Source organism: Cavia porcellus, unplaced genomic scaffold, assembly GCF_034190915.1.
Source record: "Cavia porcellus strain 051 isolate PalLab524CR breed Dunkin Hartley unplaced genomic scaffold, mCavPor4.1 scaffold_28, whole genome shotgun sequence".
In the NCBI taxonomy this organism is placed as follows: Eukaryota; Metazoa; Chordata; class Mammalia; order Rodentia; family Caviidae; genus Cavia; species Cavia porcellus.
Genome location: NW_026947511.1, coordinates 46,562,886 through 46,575,929, shown reverse-complemented (window position 1 = coordinate 46,575,929; position 13,044 = coordinate 46,562,886). Strand labels below are relative to the sequence as shown.

Here is a 13,044-nt window from a genome sequence, read left to right as displayed (position 1 = left end):
CATGAGTCTCAAGGTGCTCTAAAAAGTAAAGTCTATTTTTAGAAGTTCTAAAATATTTTTTATATACTTGAAATATTTATAGTAGTATCACTAGATTACTTCAATGTATCAATTATGGTTCAACCTGAGCTCGAAGGATTATTAGCAATAGCTTTAACTAATTTTGTTTTGTTTCGTTTTCTGAGACAGGTTCTCGCTGCACAGTTCAGACTAGCCTTGACATATGTAGCTCAGGCTGGCCTCAAGCTTGTAATGATCTTCCTGCCTCAGCTTCTCAAGTGCTGGGATTACTAGGGTGCCCCACCACATTTGGTCTCTAATATTTCTATAGCAATTTAGAATATTACAAGCCCTAATCATGTACATCTAGTTCTCACAGTAATCCTAGAAATCAGATGTTGTGAGCAGACATACACATTTCACAGTCAGAAAAATGGTGGGTGAGGCTGACTGGGAAGGACACACCTGTGATCCCAGAACTCTAGGAGGCTGACACAGGAAGATCACAAACTGAAGGCTAGACTAGACAACCTGGTGAGACCCTGTTACAAAATAAAATAAGAAGAGCTGGAGAGTAGCACAGTGGTAGACACTTTGCCTAGCATTTTTAGGCCCTGGGTTCAATCCTCAGTACTGCCCCTCCCGAAAAAAAAAAAAGAAGGAAAGAAGCCGGTGTGCAGAGGGTGCTCAGACCTGAGCCCCACCCCTCCACTGCACCACACAACTCCGCGTGCTGCTGACTCACAACCACAAGCAACGCTAGCACGCATCTTGCCAGCCACCAGCTTCTGTGAGGTGAAGACAGAGCACGCCTGCAGCCTCACTCTGTGGCTCTCGGATTCCAAGAATTTCAACCAGCAACACACGCTCAGTGCACACAGCACGCTTTCAGCACAGCATAGCACAGCAATGGCCTTCCCTGTGCTTTTCTGGGCGACCACACGCTGACAGCTCTTCGAGGGGGCCAGGAGCTTTGAGGCCGCACCATATGCCAGCAATCCGGAGTTCACTGAGGTCCAGGTCAGCAGAGCCTGGGATTCCTTCAAGCTCCACAGGTCACAACTCCCCTCCAGAAAGACAGCAGGCTCCGTGGGTCCATCTGCAAAGTAACTTTGACGGTGAGTATTTCTATGACCCACTCACATTTAGTAACTTGCACTAGAGGAAGGCAGCACACAGAAGAGATCCGTACAAGTGGCCAATAAGCAAGGGGGAAGAGAAAAAGGCAGACAACTTTTACCCGCCCTCAGCAGTGAACAGGAACGGAACTGTATCCTGGCCAACCAGGGGGTGAGGGAGGCAGACTTGTCATTAGGGCAAGAAGCAAACTCAGCAGTTGTGGGCGACAAGGGAGTCTTGGCAGTAGTAAAGGCAGGCCCAAAATAGACGCATTAACACGGCTAGGTGAGAATTCTGATCAGCATGTATTTTTAGTAATTGCACATTCATACCATGCATGTCCTGTCCAAAATTAACCTGGCCATCAGTCTTTAGAAATGTCAGGAAAGTTCCCCTGCCTCATGGTCACAACAGAAATACTACCATCAAAGCCAGCTCTGCCTCTGACAGCCACAGGATCCCCAGCATGCAGCTCCTCTCCTCCTGAATGTCCTCGGTGCCCCACACCTACCTGACCTGGAGTGGCTGCTGAGGTCTAAGTGTCACATTTTTCTTGGATCTTTCTTTTCTTTTAATAATTAGTGACTCCTTGGTCATGTGCGGCAACACCTGCAATGCCAGCTCTCAGAGACACTAAGGCAAGAGGATCATGAGTTTGATGCCAGTCTGTGAGTCTGAAGTGAGTCTGAGGCCAGCCTGGAGCTGAGTGAGACAACTTGTCTCAAAATAATAAAACAAAATTAAGTGACTTCCCCCCAAAATGGCAAATATTATCAAAGTCCAAATAAATTATCCACAGGACATTTCTCATGATTTGCATCCACCCCAATGAGTAACCTTTGTGCCACCTTCTCTAGGAGACCACTCTACAAGCTGACCACATGACGTTCTTTGAACCCAAACACGACCAGACCCTTTGCCCTGGGGATGGACTGAGAGAGCAGAGCTACATCAGGTTAGCTCAGACGGTGAAAGCGGCTGCCCAAGTCCTCTTGCCCGTGCTTGGCTACCATGCAGCAGCAGCAGTGGCAAATACCGAGCAGTGCATGGTCCATGTCAAGGTCTCTGTTCCGTGCATACTGTTTGCTTGTCTGGTGGAACTGAAGATTGAACCCCAGGCCTCGCACTGAGCTACATCCCCAGCCCTTTATGGGACTAGATCTTACGAAATCACTAAGTTACCCAGACCGGGCTGGACTTGTGATCTTCCTGCCTCAGCCTCCCAGCATGCTGGGATGACAGGAGATAACCACCACAGCCCGCTCTCATGGACACGCTTGTCCTGGACAGCAGCTGCTGATTTCTGATGAACGTTCTGTTCCCAGAGTACCTGGAAGCTGCACAGCAGCAGGGCCCCAGCTTTTGACCAGCAGGCATGTCAAGCACTCCACACAGCACCCAGCAGGGAGCTAGGGCTTTAAACACAGTTGAATAATCTATCGCTGAGACTTCAAAAACTGCTTTTTAAAATTTCTGTAACAGGGACTGGAGATTTAGCTCAGCGGCATAAGCGCCTGCCTTGCAAGCAGGCAGTCCTGAGTTCAATCCCCGGTACCAATAAAAAGGAAAAAGACAAAAAAAAAAAAAATCTGTAACAAAACATACTCTAAATTTTAAAAAAAGTTAAAGTACTTGGTATTTTGGTCTTCATTTTCTTCAAGCTGCTACTGAGAACTCCTCTGACCTAAGGAGTCTTCCATGAGCCCATGAGTTTGGGGTTCTGCCCCCACCACAGAAACCCACACCCTGGGCCACCATTCTTCTCTATGGAGCCTCTCCTCCCTCCTAGCAGCAGCAAGGGCTGAAAGACAAGGCACAGACCCCCTGCAGCCCAGGGACTGCAGCCTCCACAGGGAGGCCCTGCAGCAGAGGTCAGCTGTGTGAGCAGCAGCCCTGCCCTGCCCTCCTGCCCAGCACTGCAGCCAGCTCCAACAGCGGAGGGAACCATCCTGAAGGGCCAGTCTTTCATGCTGCCAGAACTTCAGCTGGACAAGCGGGAAGCAGAAGAGGCCAGAAACCCAATGTGAGAGGCAACTGTGGTTTTCTTTCCCTCTCTCTCTCTTTTTGTGGTTATTTTTCCATGTTAACATTTAGCATAACAGTCTCTATATCTAGACAATGACATCTGAAACACTAGTTCAATAGTCTTAGGACTACAGTACAACTCAGACCCTAAATCAACAGCCAGTGAGAAGATTCAATTTCTCAAAATATGTTCTAAACCAAAAACTGGGTGGTACATATGGCAGAAGATTCATCAACTCAGACATCAATCTAAATTTATAACTGAAAGAAGAGGAAAAATTAACATCATTTGGACCAGAGATATGGTTCAGGGGCATAGAGCCTGCCTAGCAAGCTCGAGGTCGTGAGTTTGATTCCTAGTACAAAAAAAGCATTTAATTTATAATTCACGAAGTAAATTTACAAAAATTTAAACACATTCAAGTGTCTGTTTCAAATGAAAATATTTCATGTTTTTTTGTTTATCTTGTTTTTAGTTTTTCAAATTTTTACAAGTACATGTTTGGAGTATGTAATAATTACATTCACGGTGGAGAAAATACTCCTTGTTAACTATTCAATCTCTCTTGCTAGTTACTTGAAGCTAGTCAGTGAGGAACTTCCCTAGGAAAAATTTCTAATACCAATTATATCAACAAATCTGTGAGTCAAAAAGAAAGTTCCACAACATGGAGCTCAAACTATTAAGTAGCATTTTAACAAATCTGTTATGGAAAGATGAAAGAGCCCAACTATATTTTTAAATCATATTTTAAAACATACAAGATGGTCTCTAACACCAAAGTAGACAAACTTTTAAAATTCCACTTCAAGGCAAGGTGGGCTAGTGCACTCAGGAGACAGAGACAGGAGGATCACCATGAATTTGAAGCCAGCCTGTGCTTACGCAGTGTGTTCAATGTCAGCCTGCCTCAAAAAAACCAAACTAAAATAAATAAATAAATTCTACTCCCAACATTTGGAGCCACTATTTCTCATAAATGTTAACTGCTAAAATTCTAAGAATAAGACTACTTGACAGCTGAATATAAGCACCGAAGGATCTTCATGTATTTTTGAGAAACTTTTTTTTTCCAAATTCAATGAAAAGATTTAACAGATATTTCTAATATTGTAAAGAGTTTTCTGTTGGGAACCACAATTCACTGTAACCGGTTTTGCGTATTTCCCTGTGGGATGACAGGAAGGATTGTGATTACTCCATGGACTGGCTTCCTATTGACTCTTCTGAGCACGGCATCATCTACACCTTCTCGGGAAGGCATCTCGGGATTATACTCCCATCAAGAGACTTCTAAGCCTAAGATTATGGAGTCCTCTGGAGTCAGTCTTCTGATGAACTGTAATCCCTTGCCAGCCCTACCTATCACCGTACACACTTAATAAATGGGGCTGCTCTGGGAGTGGAGGAGTCCATTCCAGAGACACTGACTTCCCAGCCATTGCTGCAATGCTATACTTATCTCGGTTTTTTATTTTTCTCGCCGCATTCTTAAGACAGTCACAAGTCTTGGCCAAAGATGGCATTTCTCATCTTTTTTTTTTTTTTTTGTACTAGGAATCAAACTCAGGACCTCATACTTGCCAAGCAGCTGTTGTGCCCCAGAGCGATATCCCTGGTCCCTGTAGATTTTTCAAAACTACTCTACCATTTATTGGTTCCAAAATTAAGCCTAATGCTAGGCATGGTGCTGCACACCTGTAGTCTCAATACTGCAGGAGGCTGAGGCAGTAAGACAGCTAGTTTAGGACCAGCCTGGGTAACTTGAAATAAATTTTATTCTCAAAATAAAAATGTAAAAAGGGCTGTGTATGCAGCTCAGTGGCAGCGTACTTACCTAGCATGTGCAAAGCCCTGGGTTCAATCCTCACTACCACAAAACAAATGTTTTGAACAACACATGACGATCTTGAAAACCTGTTCACTGTGCACCTGCAGGCAAGGCTGCATTTCCATTTCAGATAGACAGACGCCTATCTCTGAAGAGGACTTAAAGCCTACACAGCATTTAACTGTTGACTGCCGCTAGTGTCACACATCTGCCCTTGTATCTAATGTCTGTCTTCTTTTGCCCTGTCTGGTGACTCAGTGAGGCTGAGCAAGCTGGTTCCATGCACTAAGAAGCGAAGTACTCTCCTCTCTGCATGCTGGTCTCCATGGTGGGGTGGAAGGCTTTCAGTTGTTAACCTAACTGCCAATGAACACTAGCTCAGGTGTCCCTGACCAAGCACTTAAACAGTCAGGGATTCTGCAGCAGCAGGTCTGGGCTTTGGGGAGGCTGCTGTCACAGTGCTCCACCAAAGCACCTTCTCTCTGCTCCAGAACCCAGGGTCAGTCACTCTGCACAGTCTGCCTGCCCGTCTTCTGCAATGTACATGTACATGGGCATCTTTATCTGTCTGCTTTGAGACTGAGTCGCAGCCTCCAGGGCGCTGGGACTATACATGTGCACACTATGCCTGGCTGTACGTGGTATTCCTTACCAGTCCTCTCCTCCTTTAGCACAACCGCTCATCGGGCAGAACTCAGTTACAGCCCCCAGTCCTTCTGCGCTCCCATCTGCTGGTTCTATCACTGTGCTGGCAAACCTGAGTTAAAACTCTGTCTCTTCCCAGATCACTGTCAGCGCACAAGTTCTGCTCAACAGCTGTGACCCTCCCATACACAACCAGCGCAACCCATCAGCAGCCTCCTACACAGCATTCCAGGACACAGAACACACAGATCACACATACTGAAGTGTACGAAAGCTCAACCTATAGCGAGAGATGTGCAACAGACGCTCCACTGCACACACAGGGCTCAGCGGCCTCAGCAGGGTGGCAGCTCACCGGACATGGTCACTCTCACCCACGAAGAAGTGACCCAAAGATGTGCCTGTAAACCCTGAAGCTAACCACACAGCACCACTCCCAGGAAGAGAGAAAGGGTTCGTCACCTGTGTACTGCGTTTTTCAGACTTACACACAAGGTGACACCAGTTTGTACCTTTTCTAAGTGTGTTTCCCTACAATCTGAGCCTGCCTTTCTTCATGTCTGTGTACACGTGAACAGTATTTTTTTTTTTTTGTCTGTCTGTCTGTCTTACATGCGGGATTGAAACCAGGCCTTCACAGGTTAGCTCTCGCTACCAGCTCTCTTTAAAACTGTCTTTGAGATAAGGTCTCGCTAAATGGTCCCACCCGGGCTGGACTGGCACCCTCCTGCCTCAGCTGCCCAGACTGCTGGGCTCACAGGAGGGAGCCACCACACCTGGGCATTTTCATGTTCTGGTACAAACAAAGCCATGTCACTGGTTTGGTTTTTCTTTTCTTACTGTTTGTTTTTTTTTCTTATTTGTTCTTGTGAGTGCAACAGTTTCTAGTTTTTTTGTTATTATCCTGTTCTGTCATTTTTTCCTTTTCTTTCCTCCTGCCTGCTTCACCAATTTCCCAAACTTTGCATAATCTTCCTAGTGCTCAGTCTTGCTTCTAATAGCTTTCTCCTCTGTTTTACTACTTTCCCCCAGTCCCTTTTAAGTTTTTTCCCCTGACGGTAAAATCACTACATCAAGGTCATATTTTTTTTTGAGGTTTTATTTATTGTACATGATTTTCTGGTTTCTTTTAGATTTTGTCATGTAACCAGAAATATAGTTCACACAGTTAAAGGTAGCAAACTAACAATACAGTTAGTCATTTTCTGGGCTGTTTGATGCTACAGTGATTGCTCACTGTACTACTTTTGCCAACTGTGACATAACTGTTCCAATCAGCTGTTCTTCCTCCTGAGCTAAGACTGAGATTATCTAAGTATCATAAACAATACTATAGGCCAGTGCCAAAAACCAGGGGCCGTGCCGAATAGGCAGCAACTTCTCATCCCCAATAACCCGAAGAGATAGGATCCTGCAACAGACTCAAGCCTAAAAGCCAGCTGCAACTGGAAGACACCTCTGAGAAGTAGTCATTTCTTAAGAGTTCTAAACACCAGCAATGAAGCTACCTGCTACAAGCAATTTACAAGCATCAACCCAGGAATAATTTAATTCTTTTTAATTTAAAAAAGCAAAAGGAAAAAAGAAAAAAAATGAGAAGACACTTAACCAAGATGCAACTCCACACTGCCAGCTCACCAAAGGCAAACCCTCAGGGAAATGAGGTGGAACCATCTGAGAGCCACCTACCTGGACGCTAACCTGGTTAACAGTGGAAGTAAAGAGGCAGACAAATGAAGCTCTCGAGAAATATCAAATCAGAGACTGAGGAAGTGATTCAGTGGGAGAGATCTTGCCTTGCATTAACAAGACCCTGGGTTCAATCCCCAGCACCACAATAAATCAGTAAACAAATAAATAAATTTTTAAAAATTAGAAATAATCTCTCATAACTACAGAGCGGGTGAACATAATGAAAAAACATGGTTAGTTACTCTTCAGCCAATACAGATAAAACAAATAAGGAAAGAGATGGAATCCATGAAAGTATACACTGCAGAATGAGCCAATGTGAGCGCGGAATAGCAGATACAGAAGACAGGATTGCAGCTGGTGACGATGAAAAAAAGATTTCTTAAAATTAGCAGGGGATCATGAAAAATCAGTCTAACAGCTGCCACATGATACAAAGAATAACGTAAAATCGACTGTAGTCCATGAAAAAGCAGAAGAGTACAAACAACATAAACCTATTCACAAAAGACATGGCAGGCGAGGTCATGAATTCGAACTCCAGTACCAAAAAAAAGGCCATGGTAGAAAACTTCCCAAGTAAAGAAAAAGAATTTGACATGCAGATAAGTAAGCATATAGAATTCAAATTAGCCATCATCAAAAAAGAAAAAACTATACCGAAGAATATAATAGTCAAGGTTCTAGAAATTCAGCACAAGAACAAAATATTAAAAGCGGTTAGATTCTGGGTGTGGTGGCGCATGCCTGTAATCCCAGCATTTGGGAGAGTGAGGCAGGAGGTCTGCTGACAGTTTGAGGCCAGCCTAGACTACAAGTGCCTGTCTGGCAAGTGCGAGGCCATGAGTTCATTCCCAGTATCAAAAAAACAAAAGCGAAACAAACAAACAACAACAAAAAAAAAAACTGGGGCTGGGGATTTAGCTCAGCGGCATAAGTACCTGCCTTGCTAGCAGGCAGGTCATGAGTTCGATCCCCGGTACCGATAAAAATGAAAAAAAGACAAAAAAAAAAAAAAAAAACTAAGGAAAGTTCAAGGCCAGCCTGAACTATGTATGTAGCAAGACTCTGTCTCAAAAAATAAACAAATCTAAATAAATAAATAAAAAGGCTGTTAGAGAAAAGAAACAAATCACAAAGGAGGGGGCTGGGGATTTCGCTCAGTGGCATAAGTGCCTGCCTGGCAAGCGTGAGATCGTGAGTTCGATCCCTGGTACGGCAAAAAAAAAATCACAAAGAAAACCGCATCAGAATTACCACAGATTTATTTTGATTAATGATACTGCTCTATTCAATATTCTATTTTGATAAGTTCTATAATCTTCTGTATGTCATTTTATTTTGCTATACCTGATTGAAAGAACAACTATTGTGATGATAATGAGATACACTGTGGTACCTATTACTGTTATCCCGGTAACCTGCTGTGAAGTTCTGTACCAATTTCACTACACTGTCTAAATTCACTTTGTTCCATCATCTTCTGTTGTATTTTACTACGTTCAAAATAATAAAAAATTAAAAATAATAATAATAATAAATTTTTAAAAAAAGAATCACTGCGGACTTCTCAACACAAATCCTCAGGTCAAGGAAAGCTTGGAGTAAAGTATCTCAAACTCTAAAAGAAAATCTCCAAACCAGATTGATGTACCCCACAAAACTATTTTTAAAAACTGATGGGGAAATAAGATCCACAACAAAAAACACTTGAAGAAACTTAGGACCACCAAAGTAGCACTCAGAAATGCTATGAAGGACATTCTACAAAGAGATAATGAGGACCACTCTATGAACCCCAGAAGAATGAATCCACAGGAGAGCCAACCAATTAAATGGGAGGGGGAACAACAGGAAAATAACATGACAAGGGTAAGTCAACACACATCAGTTGCAACCACCAACTAAAAGGTCTCAATTCACCAATCAAAAGAAACAGACTGGCAGAATGGATCAAGAAGCAAGATCCAGTGGTGGTGCATGCTTATAATCCTAGCACTCTGGAGGCCGAGGCAGGAAGATCATTGTGAGTTCAAAGTCAGCCTAGGTTCATAGTGATTTCAAGGCCAGTCTGAACTACATAGCAACATCCTGTCTCAAAAAACTTTTAAAAATTAAAGAAAATCGGGCCAGGGATATAGCTCAGCAGCACAGCACCTGCCTGGCAAGCATAAGGCCGTTAGTTCAATTCTCAGTGTAAAAAAAAAAAAAAATTAAAATTAAAAAATTAAAGAAAATAAAGCAAGATTCAACCACATGCTGCATACAAGAAACACATTTAATCTAAAAAAAGAAATTCAGACTAAAAGTCAAAGGATGGAAAACACTGTATGCAACAGAAACCTGGAAAAAAAGCAGGGGTTGCTACTTTATTTGCAAATGAAGTGGATTTCAAGCCAAGACTGATTAAGAGAGACAAAGATGGTCACTACATCCTTGTAAATGTAACAATCAAGAGGAAGAGATAACAATCATGAATATATATGCACCAAATAACCAGTGCACCCAACTCTATAAAGCAAGTATTAACAGGTATGAAAAATCAAATAAGCACTAATATTATAATGGGGGATTTCAATTCCCCACTGCCACAAATAGATGAAGTAGAAAAGTCAATGAAGAAATATGAAAACTGAACCAACTTTTGAACAAATGGGCATAGCAGATGTTACAGGGTGTTCCACACCACATCAGAATATGCATTCTTCTCAGTTGCACATGGGACATTCTGTAAAACAGACCGCATGCTAGAATGTGCTTAAGTAAATGCAAAGGAACCGAAATTATCCCATGCACATTATCAGATCATAGTGCAACAAAATTGGAAATCAATGGCAACAGAAACCACAAATACATGGAAATTAAACAACGCACTCTTCAACAACCGTTAAGTCATAGATAAAACTATTAAGAAGAAATCAGACGGTCTCCACACCTAAACAACGCCAGTACAACATACTGGAAATATGGGACACAGTGAAAACAGACCTATGAGGGACATTTATAGCACTGAATTACCACACCAGAAAAACAGAGCACGCTCAAATAAACAACTTCATGCTGAACTGCAAGCTTCTACAAAATGAAGAGCAAGCCAAGCCCAAAGCCCATCTGAGGGAGAAAACTGTCAAGATCAGAGCAGAAATTCACGCAATAGAGACTAAGACTTAAGCAATACTAAGAATCGATGAATGGAAGAGCTGGCTTTTGAAAATTTGAATAAAACTGACAAACCATGAGCCAACCTTTTCAATAAAATGAAAGAAAAGAATCAAATGCATATAATTAGGAATGAAAAGGGTGAAATCACAAAAGAGTTGCAGAAATTCAGATCATCAATACCTACTTTGAGAACCTATATTCTAATAAGATGGAAAACACAGAAGAAATGGACAGATTCTTAGATACATATGAGTTACCAAACCTGCTATCACTCAATGAAAACTAAAAATTATTTTAGTAATTGAAAATCTACTAACAAAGAAAAGTCCAGGTCTACACAGATTATGTGCTGGATTCTACAGGAAATTTAGAGAAAAACCTAATGTCACTACTTCTCAAACTCTTCAATGAAATTGAAAGGGAAGCAATCCTCCCAAATTCACTGCTTAAAGCAAGCATTACCCTGATACCAAAGTCAGTAAAAGAGCCAACAAAAAAAGAACACTACAGAATAATCTCCCTAATGAACACAGACATCTTCAATAAGATATTGGCAAACAAATGCAACAAAGGACGCAACATCAAGAAGTTTTGGGGGACTTTTTGGTTTTTGGGGGTTTTGTTTTGTCTTGTCTGAGACAAAGTATCACTGTGCAGTTCAGGCTGGCCTTGAGCTTACTTTGTAACCCAGGCTGGTCTCAAACTCACAATGATCCTTCTGCCTCAGCCTCCCAAGTGCTGAGATCACAGGCATGTGCCACCATGCCTGGCTCGTCAAGAAGATTTTGCGGAGGCTGGGGATTTAGCTCAGCAGCATAAGTGCCTGCCTTGCAAGCAGGCAGTTGTGAGTTCGATCCCTGGTACCAATTTAAAAAAAAAAAAAAAAAAAAAAAAGATTTTGCATCATCACCAAGTGGGAGTCATCCCACAGATGTAGGGATGATTCAACATATGCAAATCAATAAATGTAATATACCTAATTAACAGAGCCAAGGACAAAAATCACATAATCTCAACAGTTACAGAAAAAGCATTTGACAAAATCCAACGCCCATTCATGATAAAAACCCTATAGTAAATTGGATTAAATGGTCTTTATTTATCTCAATGTGATAAATGCCACCCATGACTAACCAACAGCCAACAACATACTAAATGGACAAAAACTAAAAGATTCAGTCTACATCAAGAACAAGACTAGATGTTCACTACCAAGAGAAGAAACAGAGATAGAAAAGGAAAGGAAGAAGTTAAATTTCATTATTTGCGTGTGACATGATACTCTACATAGAAGATCTCAAAAAATCCACCAAAATACTTCTAGATTTAATAATCAAGTCTAGTAGCATAGCTGTATACAAAGTCAACACTTGAAAATCAACAGCATTCCTATACAAAAATAACAAACTCACTGAGAGTGCTAATTAGGAAAATAACACCTTTCACAATAGCATTCAAAAAAGTGAAGTACCTAGGAATTGATCTAACAAAGCAATAAACGGTCTCTACAGGAGTCTCAAAAAGGAGATGAAAGAGACTATCAGAAAATGGAAAGATATCCCTTGTTCTTGGGTAGGAAGAACCAAAATAATAAAAATGGACATACTTCCAAAATTGTTATTCAGAGTTAGTGCAATCCCAATTAAAATATCAACAGCATACCCCACAGAATTAGAGAAAACAAGACAAAATTATTCGAAGCCAAAACTAGAATAACACAAGCACCTGGTACCAAAGGCAAGGAAGGGGATACCACAATCCCTGACTTGGAAATTATACTACAAAGCTACTGTGATAAAAACAGAATGGCTTAAAAGACAAACAAACAAAGCATGCCACTAGCAAAAAAATAAAAATTAAAGAACTGAGGGTCAGTGGCATAGATCACAAAATACAGAAACAACTCCAAACAATTCAGCCAGTTTAGCTTTAACAAAATGCCAAACACTCACTAGAGGAAACATAGCCTCTAATAAATGGTGCTGGAAAAACTAGCTTTCCACATGCCGAAGACTGAAACTAGATCCGTATCTTTCATCATGCAGTAAACTAAAGTTGAAATAAATCAAAGATCTACATATTAATAGAGGAACACTAAGTCTGCTAGAAGATAGAATAGGTGAATCTCTTGAAGACACAGCTATAGACAGACTATGAACAAAACCCTGATTACACAGGAAACATCACAAAGAATCAACAACTGGGATCTCATCTTACTAAAAAGCTTTCGTACAACAAAAGAAACCACCAGCAGAGTGTAGAGCGAACCCACTGTGTGGGAAATAATTCTTTGCCAGCTGTTCCTCAAAGGACTAATATCTGGAATATATATAGAAAGAACTTTAAAAAAAAAATCAGGCCCCAAATTTAAAGACCCAATGCAAAAATAGTCATCTGAAATCAACAGACCCTTGTGAGATGAAGAAGTAAAACCAGCAAAGAAATATATGAAAAAATGTTCAACACCACTGGTCACTTGAGAGATGCAAATTAAAACGACTCCAAGATTCCAGATCACTCCAAGAGAAAAGCTATTATCTTTCCTTTTTGGTCTGTTTGAGAGAGGGTT

The 13,044-nt window shown here is 41.5% G+C and overlaps 1 protein-coding gene and 1 long non-coding RNA gene across 3 annotated transcripts in view; one reads left to right on the top strand and one right to left on the bottom strand.

Annotated features, from left to right (window-relative positions):
- Nudt3 (nudix hydrolase 3) overlaps positions 1 to 13,044 on the bottom strand; it is a 71,737-nt gene that overhangs the window by 33,502 nt on the left and 25,191 nt on the right. The window lies entirely within an intron of this gene.
- Positions 712 to 11,088, top strand: LOC106028517 (uncharacterized). 2 transcript variants are annotated; one of them, XR_001202132.3, is made up of 4 exons: positions 712 to 1,118; positions 1,702 to 1,798; positions 1,977 to 2,074; positions 5,761 to 11,088. It is a non-coding gene; the product is annotated as an uncharacterized LOC106028517 (long non-coding RNA). The 2 variants fall into 2 exon arrangements; XR_001202131.3 differs by lacking the exon at positions 5,761 to 11,088 and having other exon boundaries at positions 1,977 to 4,600.